This window comes from Canis lupus, chromosome 10, assembly GCF_048164855.1.
Source record: "Canis lupus baileyi chromosome 10, mCanLup2.hap1, whole genome shotgun sequence".
NCBI lineage: Eukaryota > Metazoa > Chordata > Mammalia > Carnivora > Canidae > Canis > Canis lupus.
In genome coordinates this window covers 37,752,336-37,771,176 of record NC_132847.1, presented here as the reverse complement: position 1 = coordinate 37,771,176, position 18,841 = coordinate 37,752,336, and the positions used below count along the sequence as shown (strand labels likewise).

The following is an 18,841-nucleotide window of genomic DNA, read 5'->3' as shown; positions in this document are numbered from 1 at the left end:
GCATTCACAAACACACATGCACAAGTTCATATACCTCAGTGTTTCTCTAAATGTGGTTTGCAGATCTTTTGCATCAGATTCCCCTTATGTCCTCATAAAACGTGGATTCCAGAGACCCATTCTAGAGCTACAGGATCAGAATATTCTCAAGATAACAGTTTTCAATACTTAATAGGTTAGTGGAGGCAAGAGAGTAATATGCCTAATTCCTCAGTTCACTTTTTGTGTGTTCTTTCAACAGTTTCTTAAGCTACTGTAGGTAGGAGCTGGCTAGTTTCTGTGAATTCAAAGAAGATGGTGCAAATAAAAGGCTCCTAGACTTGCTCAGTGAAGCCCAGTGATGCTCTGTGGAAGGGGTTAACAGCCACAAGAAAAGACCAGGAATTTGGGAGTTTAGAGATGGGGCAAGATCACTTCTATGAGAGGGCGCTAAAAAGATAGACAATGTCATGGAGGACTTGGCTAGGAAGACTTGGAGCATGGGATGGAGGAGGAAAAACCTGGGAGGAAAAATGGCAATGGATGGAAGTGAAAATGTGTAGCAAGAGATCATGAACAGTCATTTAAAGCAATTGGAGCTGAGAATGGAGATCTGAGAAAAGAGGTTGGAAAGAGGATTATGTTTTCATTATGGAGGGTTTTGTGGGCCTGGCTTCAGTGTTTAGACTTTATTTGTAGCCAATGGAAGCTGTGTTAAGCAAAGGTGTGGTATGATACTAAGCCATGTCTGAAGGCATAAAATCTGGAAATGAGGGAGGGGGAAAGGCTAGAATGAGAAAGACTGGAGCTTAGGGTGGCAAAATGTTGTAGCTGTGCAGGTGAGAGGCTGGGGGTCTGATACTAGAATCTTGGCAGTAGAAGTGGAGGGGAACAGATGTGAGAGCCACTGAGGAGGCAACACCATAGGCCTTGTTGGTTTGACAGCTTGGCCAGACTTTCAAAGGCATAGTAGCCAGGATATGCTGGGTCATGCTGCAATAACAAATTAATCTTGAAATCTCAGTTTTTAACAAAACAAAATTTTACTGACCTCATGTTTTACATCCAAGACTGATTGGCAGGGGGCTCCATTGCACTCAGTCACTCAGGGATGGGTTGAAAGAGGCTCTGTTATCTCTCAGCTGCATCACGGAGCATGTGGCTTACTGAACACTAAAGAAGAAGGAGAGACGGATGCAAGCAGAGCAAAGACCTTTAACTGATTTGACATCAACATAACCTCCACTCACAGTCTGTTGCCCTGAACTAGTCACGTCTAACTAAATATCTATAAGGGAGGTTGGGAAAGTAGGGGAGAACATGGACTATTTGGGAAGCTTTCCTTTTCTTAGCTATGATAAGGCAATTTCGGCATTTCATCCAGAGAAAGAAATTAAGAAGTCACATACCTGAGTTGCCCCAAACCTATTTATCTTCCTCAACAACCTCAGAAGTTTTTAGAAATACAAATATTTTTATGGAGTGACCTGTCTTCTGGGAACCTCCAGTAACTCCTTTGGAAGTCTTCTTTCTGAGTCTTGAATAGAGACTTCCCTCCAAAAGAATCATGGCTGTTGTCAAACAGACACACTGTTGCAGGCATCAAGTATTTACTATATGTCCACCAAGCCCCAAGCATTCCTCTAGGTCCTGGGGATTGCACCTTTCTGGAACTTCTGTTTAGTTGGGGAGAAATACAGCTAGGCAGCACACAGCTGGAATTTTAGCCAGGATTTCATACTCCAAACTCTTTGCACTGACATGTTATCTTTGTTCTTCAAATGAAATCTTCTAGCTTTCTCTCATTGCCACCACCTAAAGCACTAGCTCTTTCCCAATCATCCTTGAAAACCCCTAACAAGCCCAAACTTATTGGGTAGCATGAGGGGGTCTGTAGCTATGGGGAGATGAAGATGATAAGGCTCTATCTTCACTTTCAGAGGGGCTTCTGGTCTATTTCTTGGGTGCTAATCTGTCTTTTTCTGATGTGTTCCCCAGTCTTTGTTTTACAAAATTTCAGGCCAATGCAAGAGCAGTTGAGCTACCGTGATGGTACCCTGGCCAGGAAAGAGAACACCTCTTTTCGCCCCCCTTTGTGAAGGGCAGGAAGATATTCAGGAACAGGATGGGGGTACTTTCCACCCCTGCACAATACAGAACTATTGTATTAACCAAAAAAAATCTGGTTCCAGGCCAAATCTAAAGCCATCTTCTTTTTGCTCCTAGGGACAGCGGCTCCACCAGAAAATAGTTGGAATCGTTGGGGCAGAAAATAGAAGGCTCTCTTGGAACACAGTGCCTCTGATCCCACTCCTTTTATGCCCCAGGAAAAGAAAAGAGGCCCATGTGAAAACCCCTCCTGGGGCTTCCCAACCAGTTAAACATGAGGGAGAGGAGAAAAGGGGAAAAAATTCTAAATAAAAGCAAAGTCTTTGAAAAACTTCAAAGAAACATTTCTCCTGTTCAGAAGTCAAGAGCACATCTGGCTGGCGGTGAAAAGAGAAGTGGTGTCATCTGGGCAAAAATGTTCTTTTCAAATATGTCCTTTAAGAAAAAGCAAGAAAGGAGAGTACAAGAGATTGAGAGGAGAGAAATAATGCAAAGAGGGAAGGGAAGTTAAAGGGAAAAAGAAAAAAGGAAAAACCTCCTAAATCTTGTAATGTTTTAGGAGGGCTTATTAGAGTGAAAATTAAGTGTCATACAGAGCTCTGCTCCAGTATTGATGGCCTTTATTCAAAGAGCCATCACCCTGTAAACTCACTTTAACAACTCCCTTCAGATGAAATATAAAAATTAAAGACATTTACAACACAGCTTAGTAGCAGATGTAGTCGTCCTATTGGGGCTTAGATCAAATAGTGATGTAAACCCCAGCAGGATAACAGGTCTTATGAAAAAGTCCTTAACAACAGCCCCCAAAAATCTTGGAAATCTTACAAAACATGTTTCCCATTCTCTCCCAACCTCAAGGGTCCCCCTTCCTTCCCCAACCCCTCCCCTGATCTGCTAGACTCCTTTTCCATCGTCATCCTTGTCTGGAGTTCTTATGAGTCACTCTACACTTAGCAACTGGACCCAAAAAAAAAAAAAAAATCTGGTTGGGCTTCTGGTTATCTTCTCCATCTAGTCATCTGCCTCCATCATTACCTGGGGGAGCGCCAGGGTGAGGGATGTGCTGAGCAGTCTGGGAAAAAGGACTGAAATGTACATATAGCTCGAATGGGGATTGAGGTCTGACCTTCACCTTGGTCCATTTTTCCCTGTTTGCCTTTCCTCCTTCTTCATCTCTCATTTTTCCACCCAGAGGAGCCTGAAAAGAGGTTTCCAATTTGATTTAGAGGCTGGGTCCTCACTAGTCTGGGAGACATTTATATCTGTTATATTGTAATGATGGCAGGTGAGGGCCTTCTCTCTAATCTACCCTTTCCAAAGAAGACTTTCTTGAGGATTTATTCTGGGAGCCACCTTCATCCACTCATGCACACCATGCACCCATTCACTCACTCATTATTTTGAAAAGTACTATGACATGCCAGGCACCGGGAAAGTGCTGGAGGCATGGACGTGATCGTCCTGTTGGTTATGGTTTTCTTTGTCCTCAAGCTGACATGTCCATGGACTGGCTTTAGGAAAGAGAAAAAGTTTAGAGAATGAAAGTGGAGAGGTATAAGTATGGTCTATCTGAGAATTTCTGGTCGTTAGGTTCAGTTTTTCTGTGGCCCCAACTCTTAACGAAAGAAGCCAATGACTTCTCTTGCCCCCACCACAGTATATGAAAAAAGAGTCAAGTTGCCCTCTAGGCCCAGGGGCTTATCCCCAGACTCCTCTTTTCTGGCAGATGATCACTTAGCCAGTGATTTGGGAGTGATGGTGTTAGATCTTTGGCCACAGCTGGCCCTTGGATGAGACAGAGGCCAAGAGGCTGGAAAATAAGGAAGAATCTAAAGGGTCTTCATGAACAAGAGAGCAAATCCTGACCCTGTAATGAGCTCTACTTTGAGGGTAGGTCAAGGCCCTGCTTCATTGGGAGCAACCTGATAAGAAAACCAAAATAAAATGTTATCACCTCAGCTGGCTGAACCAAGGCCAGTGAGAAAATTGTCCTAGGGAGCCCTGAAAGCAGTAAACGAGAAGCTAGCTTGGATGTCACATGGAGCTTAAGAAGGTTGGAGACATTCCAGGGCTAAGTGGGGGCCTTCTAAGGTCATGCAGTCTAGAGTTTTCCAACACCCAAGCCAACATTTACAGCTTGAACTCATGCCCTCCCTGCCCTCTTCTCCTTTGCTTTACCCAAGAGATCTGCAATATGATTGGGTTGCAAATTTTGTCTGGTCCATCCCCATACCTCCCAGCAGGCTTGGCTGGATTTTGTTTCACACATGGTCTAATCTGAAAACAAACACTGGAAATCAGCTGCTAGGGTGGGAGGCCATGTTGATATGACCAGTGATCAAGGAAGGTCCCCTCTCTGGATCCCTGCAAGGAATGACTTCAAAGGTACTTTCCTCATACTCACTACGTATCCTCCTCCTTGCACATGTACACTCACCGACCTAACAGACAGCCACAATCCCAGTGGATTACTTCACTATGCTCTGGGCCATTTGGTCAGAGAGGAGGCAGCATTTACCTCCACTAGTGCAAGGTCAAGCCTGTGAAGAGTGTGTGTGTGCTTATGTAAAGAATCAAAGAAGATAATAGTTGCAGCCTATGTCACAGGCGTGGACTAATCTTCGATTAAATAATGATATTCAGATGACATTTCTTGGCAACTGGCAGACCAGCTGGAAAAATAAGTCAAAATTTCCACAGAGAATAGACCGTTTTGCCATCCAAAGCTGGCCAAGTACAAACAGCAAAGGTTCTAAATACATGTGAATAAAAAGGTCCCAGCACGCTGGCTTGTAAAGAGGCTCCCTCTTCTCCTCATAGAACTGTACATACTAGTTTGCAGATATGTGGAAAGTGCACAGGTGAATTTAAAATCTGCTCCCCCTACTTGTCTGTCCTCTTCTTCCTGGGTATTCTGACCTTTGAAACTTTCTAGTCCAGCTTTTCATTTTTCAGATGAGGAACTGATGTCCAAAGAGCTGGGGAGCTTGAGGGACTTGTCCGAGGCTACACAGCAAGCAGGAGTCTTGATTCTCATCCCAGGGCTCTTTTTGCATACATTCTGAACTCCACAGAGCTGGTTGGTGGAATCTGTAAGCATCCATCATGGGAGGCATGCATATGCACAGGAATTAGTGGCATTGCACTGATGTGTTAAAGGTACACGTGTGTAACATGACCCAATGGAAAGACTCTGTCTTGGACCTGATATAATGTCAGAATCTCAAAAGAAAAATGATGGAGACTCTAACACAGGGACTATTTATGAAGAGGCTGATGGAGTCAAAGGAAGCTGACAAGGGATGGGACAGAAACCCATTAGCAACAGTAGAGAGTTCTTCTGGTTCCTAGACCTGAAGGTGGCTAGTGGAGGGAGAGGTTTCTTAAACCCAAAGAAAGTAAGGTTGTTCTTTGCTAGGGAGCTCAGGCAACCAAGGTGGCCTGCCTGGAGGAAGCTGGGAATCAATACTGTGACTTTCCCTTTCCCCATTCTTTCAAATCCTGCTTGTGCCTCCTGTTGCATGAAGCCAACAAAAGCTAAAGGCATGGGGGGCTATGATGTGGGCCATAAGTCGGGCCTCCCTGTGGAAAAGAGTGGTGAGTGGGTCTAGAGGAACAAATAGGATATCCTGCATGTCTGGGTTCAAACCTCAAGTAGCTCTACTACTTACCAGTGCTGTGACTTGGGACCAGTGACCCAAGTTTCTGCTCTTGGTTTCCTCATCTATATGATGGTTATCATGCGGGATCCCTGGGTGGCGCAGCGGTTTGGCGCCTGCCTTTGGCCCAGGGCGCGATCCTGGAGACCCGGGATCAAATCCCATGTCGGCTCCCAGTGCATGGAGCCTGCTTCTCGCTCTGCCTATGTCTCTGCCTCTCTCTCTCTCTCTGTCTCTCTCTCTCTGTGACTATCATAAATAAATAAAAAATTTTTAAAAAAACTTCTGAAAAAAAAAAAAAAAGATGGTTATAATGCCACCCGCCCTGAGAGGTGAAGTGACTCTTAGGGCTGCTATCCCGTGCAGCTTCAAGCTCAATGCCCAGCACTCTGGAGCAGTCCTCTCTCCTCTCAGCAACGTCAGAGGCCCCTGGACAATCTGGCAGTATAAACCTGAAGCCTTTCAGTTTTGTAGACCTTTTGATCCAGTCATTCTGCTTCTAGGAATTAGTTTCAAGGAACTAATCTGGCAAATACAGATTAATAATAAATACAAATTTATAAGTTTTTTTTCTTTTTTTGCCACACCACTACTTAAAACGTGAAGATTGGGAGCAGATTGACTGTCTATATCCATCAGAACTTCTAGATGCAAACAATAGAAACTGATTCTGGATGAATTATGCAGAAAAGGAATTTATTGAAGGGATACTGGATGACTCACAATTGCTAGGAGAGGCCAGGTTGCCTTGGTGGTTGAAAACAATTGGCCTTCTCCTCTTGCACACTGGGGTTTGTGGCTGATGATTTGTGAGCAGTAATGTATAAACCATGCCCCCAGACACCCAGAGGATTCATATCAAATTATGTGGGCAAACCAACTTGCCCCTTACCACCCAAAGTCATGTTTCGTAGGCAAATTCCAGATGCACAAACAGAATGAGGGAGATGTGCCTGGCAACAGCACTTATAGAAAGAGTTGCAGACATTGCTCACCAGTGAGCTCCACACCAAGCACAGACTGGGATTCTTAAAGGAGCTGGTCACCCCACTCCAGTTCACAAAGGAGGTCAGATAGACTGAAGTGATCCTGGGGGAAAAGTGGACCCAATAGGGGTACTTTGACCCAAACCTGCTTGTGCCTGGAATGTTGATGCCCAGGTCCCTTTTACTGGGCCTCTGTGCCCACTCAGATGCTCTGTTGGGTGACAGCTCACGGTTGCCCACCTTGGCTGAGCTAAGGGGATGACTTGCTTGAGCAAGGTTTCTTCATCCTCAGACCCCCAAGATTCAGGCAAAAGCCAGACTTTTCTCCTCTCTCCTTCTTTAGTTTTCCTTCCTCCCTTCCTTATCAGTTTTCCTTGAGGAGCACTTGCCCCTTTGATAAATCAGCTGTCCTCAATCCTTATCTCAAGCTCTGCTCCTAGGAAAAGGGGCCTAAGTCATTGACTTAGGTTTATGCTTGGCCTTGAATTCCTTCTTGCATCTGTGCCTGAGGCCTGGTTTCTGCCCTCATTTGGCTCCTAGCCTCTGCTGTCACCAAGCCCAGTATGATAGTGAAGGAGAAAAGGCACACAGTGTTGTTGGAAGGATAGGCATTCACTTAGGGGTGCTATTTTGTTTTGGTCCTCTCACAGAAGGAGCCAGATCTCAAGTGATCAGCCTGGGTTGCCTCTCTCTCCTGTGACCTCCCAGTACCCTGTGTCTCCCTCTACTGTCACATACACCAATCACACTGTTTTATAGTATCTCCCTTCTTATCTTTCTCCTTGATGAGCCTGGGCTCTAGAGTGAGCAAAGTCTTTCTTAGTCTTACTCAAACTCAGAAATGGAAGTGATTGTCATTATTATTGACAGGCACACTGATAATCTTTGCCAAATGAATGAAAGAATCTTCAGAGGACAGGTCTCCCCCTGTTCAGGGGGTCAGTACCACTCTTTGAGGAGAGTGGATTTACCCCAAAGCCGGGCAGGGTTATCAGGGTAGCCCATAGATGAGCTTGAGCTGAGAAACGAATGAACACAGATTCTCATTACCTACAAGTCATTAAGTTGTGATTAGAAAAAAGGGAGAGAGGAAGGGATGATCATTTGTAAAGAGATACGACATCTGTATTCGTCCGTGCACAGATACCACACTGGCCCACGGGGCCACCTTTAATGAACAACATATGTTATGGTTTCTGTGGACCATATTGTATACCTGCTTTGTGCACAGTGTTACACAACACAAAGGAGATTTCCGTTGAGATGGCTGCCCCCAAGGACCTCACAATTTCAAACAAACAGGCAATTATACGATATGTTATTTGTTTATTTACTGAGTGTTCACTATGTACCAGACGTGGCTTGAGACACTTCACGTGGATTAATCTTTTAATCCTCACTGCCACTGTCTGTGATAGGTAATTTTACAAAGATAAGAAGTGAGGCACAGGGAGGTTTATTAACTTCTCAAGAAAACAGCTCCAGAGTGGAAGAGGCAGGATTTGAACCCACACTGTTAGTGCCAGAGCCCCTCAAGACTCTATTGCAGTGCATTATTTCACTATGCTCTGGGCCATTCGGTCAAAGAAGAGGCAGTGTCTATGTCTAGAATGGGGAATCTGCAAAGAGATGTGAGTTAATTGCCACTAAATCCCACCCTCCTTGCTGAAAACTTTTGCTGATGTCCCGCTGGCTCACCAAAATCACTGTGTCCAAAATGGAAAGCATGCATCCTTTCCCTTGATCATCTGCCCCTTATCCTCATCCTGCTGGCCAACCGTGTCTGTCAATGATCTCAACCCTGGACCTCAGATTTGTCCTTGATCCTTCCTCCTCCCATGTCACCTGTAACATCTACCTGCTTGCTAGGTCTGCTGAATTCCACAGGAGATTTAACTCCAGGACTCAGCCCCCTCTCCCCACACCCCTGGCCCCCATTTGCTGGGATCACTGCAGTCGTCTCCAACGGCTTCCCAACTGTCATCCACTCATTCCTCAAGTCGATGCCCATCATGCTACCGCCTTTTCACCCAGTCTACCCCAGCCACTTTGCAAGTCCCCAGGAAGGGACTTGGGCTCTGGTCCAATCCATCCCGGAGGCCAGGACTCTGCCTTTTTAAGAGTAATTCTGTCCAGGACTAGGAAGTGACTCATCTCCCCCAGGGCAGGGCAAGAGAGGCCAGCTGTATGCATCAGAAATCACACTGCTTTGCACACGTTCATTCCCATATGACTCACCTGGGAATCTTGGTGAAGTGCAGAGTCTGATTCAGTATGTCTTGGGTGGGGCCTGAGATTCAGCATTTCTGCTGAGTTCCTAGGGGAAGCAGCTGCTGCTGGTCCTCAGACCTGAGTTTGAACAGCAGGTACTAGAGGGCAGCGTCAAGGATGACAGCAGGGCTTTCTCCAAGCCACAATCGTAGGCCAGGACTAGTGGAGCTAGAGAAAAAAAATCAGCCGTGGAAGACTTTATCGAGCATTTCCTATAGGCCAGATGCCATGCTACGTGCTACCGAATATTGCTAAAAGTAGGTGCAGGGACGGCCGGGTGGCTCAGCGGTTTAGTGCCGCCTTTGGCCCAGGGCCTGATCCTGGAGACCCAGGATCGAGTCCCACATTGGGGTCCCTGCATGGAGCCTGCTTCTCCCTCTGCCTGTGTCTCTGCCTCTCTCTGTGTGTCTCTCATGAATAAATAAATAAAATCTGTAAAAAAAAAAAAAAAAGAATATACATTAAAAAAAAATAAAAGTAGGTGCAATAATCAGAGATGCTCAGAGAGAGGTTCAGAGGCAGAGCAGGCCTGAGATCCCATCATCATTGCCTGGTTCTCATTACACGTCCTCCCTGTGAGCCCTTGTGGGAGGCATGGGGCCCTACTCACAATTCTCAAGGAACACCAGGCCCAGGCTGGGCTGCTGCGACCCCCACAGCACTGGCCACAGCGCACCTGGAGCAGGCAAGGCCACAGGACATGGGACCCTGGGTGTGAGGAGGCCAGAGTCAGAAGCTCTTGTCCTGAACAGAGACAGCACAGTGAGGCTGTGTGGTGGAAAACTCTAGACTGCTTGTCTTGTCCTGGTTCTACAGTAAAAATAAACAGTGTGACCCTGAGTAGCCTTTCCCCTCCCTCGGCTCCTTTTTTCATCCAGAAGGCCATGGACAGGACTGGATATGTAATCTTTGGGGTTCAGGATACAGTGAAAATGTGGGTCTCTTGTTAAAAACAATGACTATGAATTTCAAGATGGCAATGCAGGTCTCTAAATCCAGAGTGGGACGTTTCCCAGAGTGGGAAGAAGAGTGTGTGGCCTCACAGGTCACACACCCTCGAAGCCAGCCCTGGAGTAGGTGGGACAAAACAACATCTAATGTCCCTTCAAGCTCTAGTTTTCAATAAAGTTGGTTTCCTGCTATTTTCTGCAGTCATCCTCACTTTGCATATTTATAATTTAATGTCACCCAGAAAATATGTGTAGCAGCCTCTCCACCTGGCTCTGCCTCTCTCTGATGTCATAGGATCATCTCCCTCCTCTTCCCATCTGCTGTAACACCCGAAGACCTTGCACTGTTTGCTGTGTCGTGAATGCAAGAAATTGGCCCTGGCCTGTGGCCGTCCTGGAAGAGACGCAGGGTAGCATGGGTGGGAGGAGAACACGCCCTTCTTCTGTCCCGGACCCCATCCTGCGCAGATGGCTCCTTCGGTTCCCAGGTCTTTCCTGCCGCCCAAGAATCAGAACAGAGGCATTGAGAAGAGTGAGTCAGCAGCACAAGTCCTGTCCTTGCCTCCTACCCCCCCCCCCCCCCCCCAGGGACTGAATACCTCAGTTCCCAAACTCTCTGAGTCAGGGAGGTCGCCCCGAGGACATCTGCCTGTTTATCTGAGCCAGGCCTTGCAAGCAACAGCTGCTCAAACGAGCCCAGGAGGCATCACTTCCCGTGGCCAGGAGGCCGGACCAGGTGGACTCCTCGCTTTCCTCCCAGACGCCTGCAACGCTGCCCAGGTGGCTGAGCACAGGGAGGGCACTGGCCGCCCAGTACCATCCAGGGCCTGAGCCCAGGGCCCAGCAGAGCCCCTGCCAGCATCTCTTGGAATGCTGAGCGTCGGGGTTATCAAAGTGTAGGAGGCAGCCCACCGTGCAAACTGCTCTCTGAGAAACAGAAACACTGGCCTGAGTGTCTCTTAGGTTTTGCCACTGACCTTGGGGGAAACAAACAAACAAAAAAATTCATCTTTTCCCCTTGATCCTCTCTGGGCCTCAGTTTCCTTAACCAAAAAGTGAAAAAATCTTCGCCTCCTGCCCCAAGACAGAATGAATTGGTCCTTTTCTGGGATCCCCCAGCATACAATATTGTAACTTGATCGGGTACTTTCCCATCACAAGATGGTTGGTCCATCCTGTATCTGACTCCCCTTCTGGGTGATCAGCTCCATTGCGCAGGCAACGTATTTTAATCTTTCCCTGGGGCCCCTCTTCGCCCTACCCCTCCATTCTTGTGTGTCTTAGATGCTCAGACTGTACTGGGGACCCTCGTGCACAGGCTAGGGCCATCTTTCACATTTGGGAAGGTGAAAACACTACTCATCCCTGTGAGCCCTTGCGGAGCAAGGTGGGCTCTTGATGCTCCTCTCCTGTTCTCTCTGTCACTCTCCCCTAGTGGGTCAGGAACCGGGGAGCTGCATTCATGGGAACCAAGGCAAGGTTGGTATTATGAACCGCACCGAGCTCTCCTCTCTCCCCCAAATCCATCCTTCGAAGTCTTAATCTTCAATGTGATTATATTTAGAAATGGGCCTTTAAGGGAGTAATTAAGGTTAATTTTTTTTTTGAGATTTTATCCATTCATGAGAGACACAGAGAGAGAGAGAGAGAGAGAGAGAGAGAAAGAGAGGCAGAGACACAGACAGAGGGAGAAGCAGGCTCCATGTAGGGAGCCCGACGTGGGACTCGCTCCCAGGTCTCCAGGATCAGGCCCTGGGCCGAAGTTGGCGCCAAACCGCTGAGCCACCCGGGCTGCCCGAGTAATTAAGGTTAAATGACATCACAAAGGTAGGGTCTAATGCTATGGGCTGGTGTCCTGATAAGATAAGATGCCAGAGATCATTCTCTCCACACACCCACGGAGAAGAAGCCACATGATGAGGACACTTGGAGATGGTGGCTGTCTGCCAGCCAGGAAGAGGGCTCTTACCAGACATCAGCGCTGCTGGCACCCTGGTCTTGGACTTCTGGTGTTCAGAACTGTGAGAAAACGAACTTCTGTCATGTGGGGCACCCAGCCTGTGGTGCCCTGTTATGGCAGCTCGAGCTGGCTAATACACCTGGCCTGTAGGTGGGCACCACCTACCTGGCACCGGAGTGGGGCCAGATGTCACAATATAGAGACTAAGGAAGAGGTTTCATGGTGAAGGGGAAATTACAAGAAGTCAGTGAGCCTGTGCTCACTGTGGCAGTGTGGATCCCCATCCTCCCACTGTGCCCGTGGGGTGGTGTTCTGGGCTGTGAGCTCTCACTGCCATGTGCCGATTCTGTCCATCCTGAGGATCTTTCCTTCTTATAGAATAAGCAAGAGAGGAATGTTGCCACTGTGGGCAGCGATCAGACCGCTTTAGTACAGGGCAGACTAGCCTGGGGGGCTGGCACTTACCAGAGCTGTCTGGGGACCCCAGCTCCTAGGACCTGGAGCCCTTGAGTCCATGTGAGCAAGGGCAGCTGAGCTCAGCCACAGGCCCTCCACGCTGGGAGGTCTGGTTCTCTGGGTGCCTGAAAGATCATTGCCTAAGCAACCTGGAGTGAGCGCTGGGATCATTCCCGACAACCCAGGTACTTTTGTTCAGGCATAAACCTGAGCAATCAGGAGAACAGTATTCCCCTGGGGTTGAGAAGCTGGTGGGCAAGAGATGGAACCCAAGAGAAGGTCAAATGCAGGGACCTTGCTAGTCACTTGATCAGCTGCCCTTCCCTATCAGGAGACGCTCCTTCCTAGAACAGATTTAGTTCTGACTAAGGGCATTCTCTCCACATGGTGGACAGATGAGGGGACAGGGCAGGACCCTGGGGCATGCATGTGATCATGGGCCACTGGGTATTGCCAGGCCTATGAGACCGCATGACTCAATGCTCCTGACCCACAGTGGCCTCCTCTGTCGAGCGGAGAGAGTGCTGAGGGGGCATGAAGTTTTAGTGCTCAGTGCTCAAGGGAGAGGGTCAGAGGCAAGACTCACCAGCCACCTGTGCCCAAGGCTTCCAGGGTGGTTGGGATGCACCCAGGCTACTTTCTCCCCAGCGCTGCCTGCCCTTATTAAAATGAATATATCTGGGGAGTGAGGGCCTATGATACAAAGCATATTTGGCTTTGCTTCTTCCCAAAGCCCTTGGGGGCTGAAGCAAGAGCCACCCATAGTGTGTGTGCACACATGATGGCACAGATGCATGTGTATGGGCTTGTGAGCACGTACTGGCTCTGGAGCCCAGGAGAATGGAGATGGGGCAGACGGCTGTGTCCCCGCCCTACTATCCTCCTCCCATGCTGACCACCTGGCCTGCTCCTGCGGCTGTCGTCACCCACAGGGCTTTGTCTCCCATGGTGCTTTCTCTGCAGTCTGTCCAGGAGCAGCCAGGCCTTTGACGGCCCCCTCTGGCTGCCTTGTGAGGTCAGACTATGGGAGGCTAGCGGAGAGGCCAAAGATCAAGCATGACTCTACAGTTTCTCCTGTCTGTCCTGACCATACTCTGGGCAGTGTCTCAGCTTTGGTGGATTTCACTGTCACTTTCTGGTATTACCAAACAACCTCAAAATGTATACTAAAAAAAAAAAAAAAAATGTATACTGAAAAATCCTGTCCAGGGGCACCTGGGTGGCTCTGTCAGTTAATCATTTGCCTTCTGCTCAGGTCATTATCCCAGAGTCCCTAGATCCAGCCCCATGTCAGGCTCCCTGCTTAGTGGGGAGCCTGCTTCTCCTTCTCCCTCTGCTCCTCTCCCCTCTCATACGCTCCCTCTCTCAAATAAATTAAATTAAATTAAATTAAAAAGTCCAGTCCAGTCTAATCCAGAGTTTTACCCTCTCACCCAATTTAAGGCCTCTCCCTGTCCCAGCTGAGCCCCAACTCAGGGGAATGGGCTGTGTTTAGCTTCTTCCATGTAGCTTTAAGGTCTTGGGATTGGAACACAGAAAGGGTGACAGAGGCAGAAGAGGTCTTTCTCTCCTGGTCTGTTGTCACCTTGTCACCTGGCACTGGGGATCCTGGCACACATACAAATACTGGCTCATTTTCCTATAATGAAAATGTGGGTCCTCCTGGGAGTCACCTGCTATGCCTCTACTTGGCATGGGCAACGCCATCTCTAGCTGACAGTTTATGACCTACCCTTCTCAACCTCCATTCTGTGGCGCACTCTGTGGGCCACCCAAACCTCTTTCTCTGGAGTTGCCTTGGCTCTGCCAGGAAGCTGGCTGGGCTGGAGACCTTTTCAAGACAGAATCCAATCTGCTGCCTTCCGTAGGTCCACTGGGCCCACAGACCATTGCCTGTCCTTTCTTTGCCTTCCTTGGGTGGAATGTAGCTTGCTTCCCCTGCTACCTTCTCTGTCCCCTGTGTCAGGCTGTGGTCATCCAGCCACTCACCTTCAGACTTCTCCAGATGAGCTTCAGGCACCAACACATTGTCTCCTCTCTCAAGGACTCTCTTTCTGAGGACCCCCCGATATTGGTGTCACCATGACTCAGATTTCTATAGCTCAGTGAGCATCTGGCCAGAGGGGTGAGGTCACTCTCTTCTCATGGGAAACACGACTATTTTGGATGCAAGTTCCTCCTGAAGCCCCCCCCCCTTGTCTGCCTGCAGCTGGGGCTCCCCTCTCCCTGCCCGAGTGAGGGGATGAGCAGACTTGCTGACAATGCTGACTCTAAGGACGTTGTCTGCCTCAGTTTCTGCTGATGGGTCTGCCTCTGTGCCTTTGTGGAGGGGGTGGACTAAGGGAATGGTCTTCAAACTATTTTGTTTGACTATTTCCTAAAAGGATTTTGAAAAATGATGTAGCCTTTCAAGCATTTTTAAACATTTTTTTTTTAATTTCATTTATTTACTTGACAGAGAGAGAGAGCACACAAGCAGGAGGAGCAACAGAGGAAGAGGGAGAAGCTGACTCCCCGCTGAGCAGGGAGCCCAATGCAGGGCTCAATCCCAGGACCCTGGGATTATGACCTGAGCTGAAGGCAGATGCTTACCTGACTGAGCCAGCCAAGTGCCCCATATACCCCAGCATTCTTACCCCAAGATAGACAGGCAGGTAGGCTGGAGAGGTGCAGAGCTCCGTGGTGGTGTTACTTGTATGAAGTATCCCTGGCTTGGATTCTTACTGGGCTCTTTCCTGTAGTCCTGCGTTTGGTGCCCTGAGTATTTTACTCCGCAGGGAGATGCCCCACAGCCAGCTTTGAGACGGGCAAGGCCTTTCTTTGTGGGAAAACTGGAAGCCACCCGTGTGCTCCAACACTTAGGTTTTAGGAAAGAATGCCAAAACAGAGGGGCTGGAAAGAGGTCTTCGAAGCTGTCTGTGCCTGTGTGTTCTTGGGTCTATCTCTCTGTATCCCCAGGGCACCCAAACGGAAGGCCGCTAGGCGGACAGTTGCCGTGTCTTTCGTGGTCGCCCCCACAGGTTTGCACAGATGGCCCGACGCCCCTTGTTAGCATTAATGGCCTTGGTGTTGGACTTGAGGTCTCACCTGAGACAAGTTGCAGGTGAGCACCTCGCCCAGCTCATGGGGGGCTTGGCCCACTGGGGTGCCCGGGGAGGGTCTGTGATCCACATCTGATGTCACTGTGGAGTCAGCCCCGCAGTCCCTGCTGCCGCCGTCCCTGCCTCCTGCCCCTCCCCGCGTGGGAAGGGGTGTGGCGGGGAATTCTGGGCTGAGAAGCCACTTCCGTGTGGTTGGGGCTTCGGTGTGGGCGGCGGTGGGAGACGCAGCTGGCCGGGGGGCTGGGGGGCCTCTGGGGCCGGGCCGGGGCCGGGCAGAGCGCGGCGGCCAAGTGGAGTCCCCGCGGCCCCATTTTCGAAGTCATTTGCAAGGCTGAGCTATTACTTTGTCTGTGTCCGAGGACCCCCCACTTTCAGCCACAGCCTGGGAAAGTGTGTGCAGTCGGGGCCACCGTGGCCTCTGCGAGCAGCAAAGCCGAGCGGGCAGCTGTTCTGCTTGAGCCTCCGCGGAATGAGCCTGTCTGGCCGGTCACCAACCTGACGCCGGACTTGGCCTCTGCCTGGGTGGTGAGCCCGGAGGACACAAAGATGTACTTGATCCGAGTGTCTCCCACCCAGCCTGTCCCGGTGCCTGGTGGCCCACCGTTAGAGAGAGACACAGGCACGGAGACACGGAGGGAGAGGGCGGCAGCCTTGGGGCTGGCGGGTATCACTCCTTCACTGCTTTTTTTTTTTTTTTTAAATGAATTTATTTATTCATGAGAGACACAGAGAGAGGCAGAGAAACAGGCAGGGGGAGAAGCAGGCTCCCTGTGGGGAACCTGATGCAGGACTCGATCCCAGGACCCTGGGATCACGCCCTGAGCTGAAGGCAGATGCTCAACCACTGAGCCACCCAGGTGCCCCTTTCTCCTTCCTTTCTTCAAGTACTTGCTGCCTGACCTGGGATAAGCCCCCTAACCCCTCTCCAACCTCAGTTTGCTCTCTGTGAAATGGGGCCAGGATTCAGGGCCGGGGTCATCAGGAGCCATCAGTACTGTGGGCATACCGGGCACCCCGCATGTGGCCGGGCATGCACGGTGTCCTTCCTGAGCGCTGACCCACAGCCTGTGGCACCTGCAATGCCCTCTCTCCAGAGGGGCTGATCTATTCTTGGCTTCAAACCAGCAGGTTTGCCTTCTTGGGGTTCTGGATGAAGTGAAGAGGGAAGCTGAGTGGTAGGCACAGTGGAGAACTGGAGGGATGGCCCCGGAGCTGGCTACCAACTGCCAGGTGCCCCACATGTGACCCAGAGTGGTCACTGTCACACTCCAGCAGAGGCCTGGTTACACATAGACTCCTGAGCCCCAGCCTGAAGGGCAGAATCAGGGGGCCGGGGCCAGGGGGTGGTCCAGGTCCCTTTGAAGCAGATCCCTGCCTCTGGCCCCTCCCTCCCTGGTGGCTTTCTCCTCCATCTGATCCTGGGCAGGTTGTACACCGCCAAGGCTGTCTTCCAGAAACTCCGCTCCCTTGCTAAGAGCATCCTATAGCAGACCTCACTCCTGAAGGGGCTCAGCATTCTGGGGAAGCAAGACAGTGACAAGAGAGAGTGAAGGAGAGCTATGGGTTACGTGCTGGGGGAGGAGAAGTGGAATCGGGACCACTCCCACCATCGCAGGAATACCCAGGGCTCACCCGAGCTCAGGCTCAGTGTCTCCCTCTTGAAAGGTGGTGAGCTGGCTAGTATCTTCTGGGTGGGGGTGACATCCCTGTGTGGAGCACCAGCTCAGGCCCAGCTTTGGACCGCACAGAGCTCTGGTGGGGGAGCAGTTACCCGAAAGACTAGTTGGTGGCAACTCAGCCTCATTGACTCACCTACGCTTTGGGCAGCCTGAGGACCAGAGCACTGGGCCAAGAGCAGCTAAGAATGAGCATCACCACAGCTGATGGCCACACTTCTGTTCTTCTCTTCCTCCAGGAAGCCTTCCTTAATTTCTCCCTCGAAAGCCCCTGTGCCTCAGTATACCGATCATGTTTTTGTGCCTTGTGTCATGGTCCTGTCTCCCTGAGGGTACCTCTACATCTCTGGGGGCTCCAGTCTCCCTGTGCTGGGCTGAGAGGGAGTCTGTTCCTGGGAGGCCAGATAATGATGTGGTAGTTAAGAGCTTGACTTTCAGATCCAAGAGACCTAGCTTCCAATCTACTTCTCCTGATGTGTAACCCTGGGGACAGATCATTCAACCTCACTGAGCCTATTTCCCCATCTGTACAAGTGGAGGAAATGATAGTTTTTGCCATATGTGATTTGTTGTGAGGATTAAAAGAGATAAAAAGATGATGCCTGTAACATCATAGGCCTCTCTGCACTTAGAACATACCTGGAGCTCAATACACATGAGCTATTATTATTATTTATTATTATAACGATTCACTCTAACCCCTCCTCCAAGATTCCCTGTCAGCCATCTATCAAGTGCTGAGCCGGTGCTGGGGACAACAACATTAGGAAGAGACAGACCTCTCTGCCATAGGACAATTTGTGTGACAAGTGTTTGCATGGAGATGTGGCCAAGGAGACATGGAAAACTATTAAAAAGGGGCTTGTCTGGGGTCGAGCTGGGGGGGTGGGGCAGGAGTGGCTTCTGTTAGAGGGGGTAACAGAAGACGGGGACTCTGAACAGGAGGCACAGCTTTCTATCATGTGGAGGAAGAGGGAGAAGGGCATTCTGGGCAGAAGAAAATGCAACAGAAGCATCTCCTCTCTCGGGAAGTCATTGCCAGTCACAGTAGGGAAGGAAGGGTAATGGGGTGAGGGCTGAAGAGTGTTCAGGAGAATCCTTCCCTGTGTCCCTAGTTGGAGCATGAAAATGCAATCCCTCAAACGTTGATCAGAAACATGGCTGGCTCAGGAAGGCTTGCACCAGGACCACATGAAGTGTCAGGTGAGGCTCAGGCAGACAAGAGCAGAAGCTACAGAGGGTGAGCACCTCTCAATCGACAGTGTGTGCCCCTGAAAGCGCCCCACATACAAGGAACCAGATTCTCAACACAATGGCCCTGACCAAGGACCCTTAGACAATTAGACAGATAGGCAGAAGACCATCTATGGATCTTAGAAGAAATGCAGAGACGGGACATGTGGAAGCTCGGGTCACACTTGGGGAATTATGCCCCTAATTGGCCCCTCTGGTCCTAGAGTCTCTGCAAGGAGCCAGCTGCAACCACAGACATGCCAGGCAGTGGGAAGAACCAGTGCCCTCACCATCCCCAAAGCATGTCCGATTATTAAAACTCATACATCACGCTCTGAAGCAAATACCCGGCATAAGGGAATTGGAATCCTTCAGCGTGGACTAGATCCATCACCTTCTAAATCAGGTACATCAGCCCGTGAATCAAACACATCACCTCTGGATTCGATGGGCTCCCA

The 18,841-nt window shown here is 49.7% G+C and overlaps 1 long non-coding RNA gene across 2 annotated transcripts; it reads right to left on the bottom strand.

Annotated features, from left to right (window-relative positions):
- Positions 1-1,025: 1,025 nt before the first annotated feature.
- LOC140640923 (uncharacterized) lies at positions 1,026-15,542 on the bottom strand. Of its 2 annotated transcripts, none has more exons than XR_012037523.1 (6): positions 15,010-15,542; positions 11,927-11,976; positions 10,225-10,452; positions 9,618-9,751; positions 8,975-9,175; positions 1,026-1,152 (listed from the first exon to the last, which is right to left on the bottom strand). It is a non-coding gene; the product is annotated as an uncharacterized lncRNA (long non-coding RNA). The 2 variants fall into 2 exon arrangements; XR_012037522.1 differs by lacking the exon at positions 15,010-15,542 and adding an exon at positions 12,383-12,596.
- Between the last annotated feature and the right edge of the window lie 3,299 nt (positions 15,543-18,841).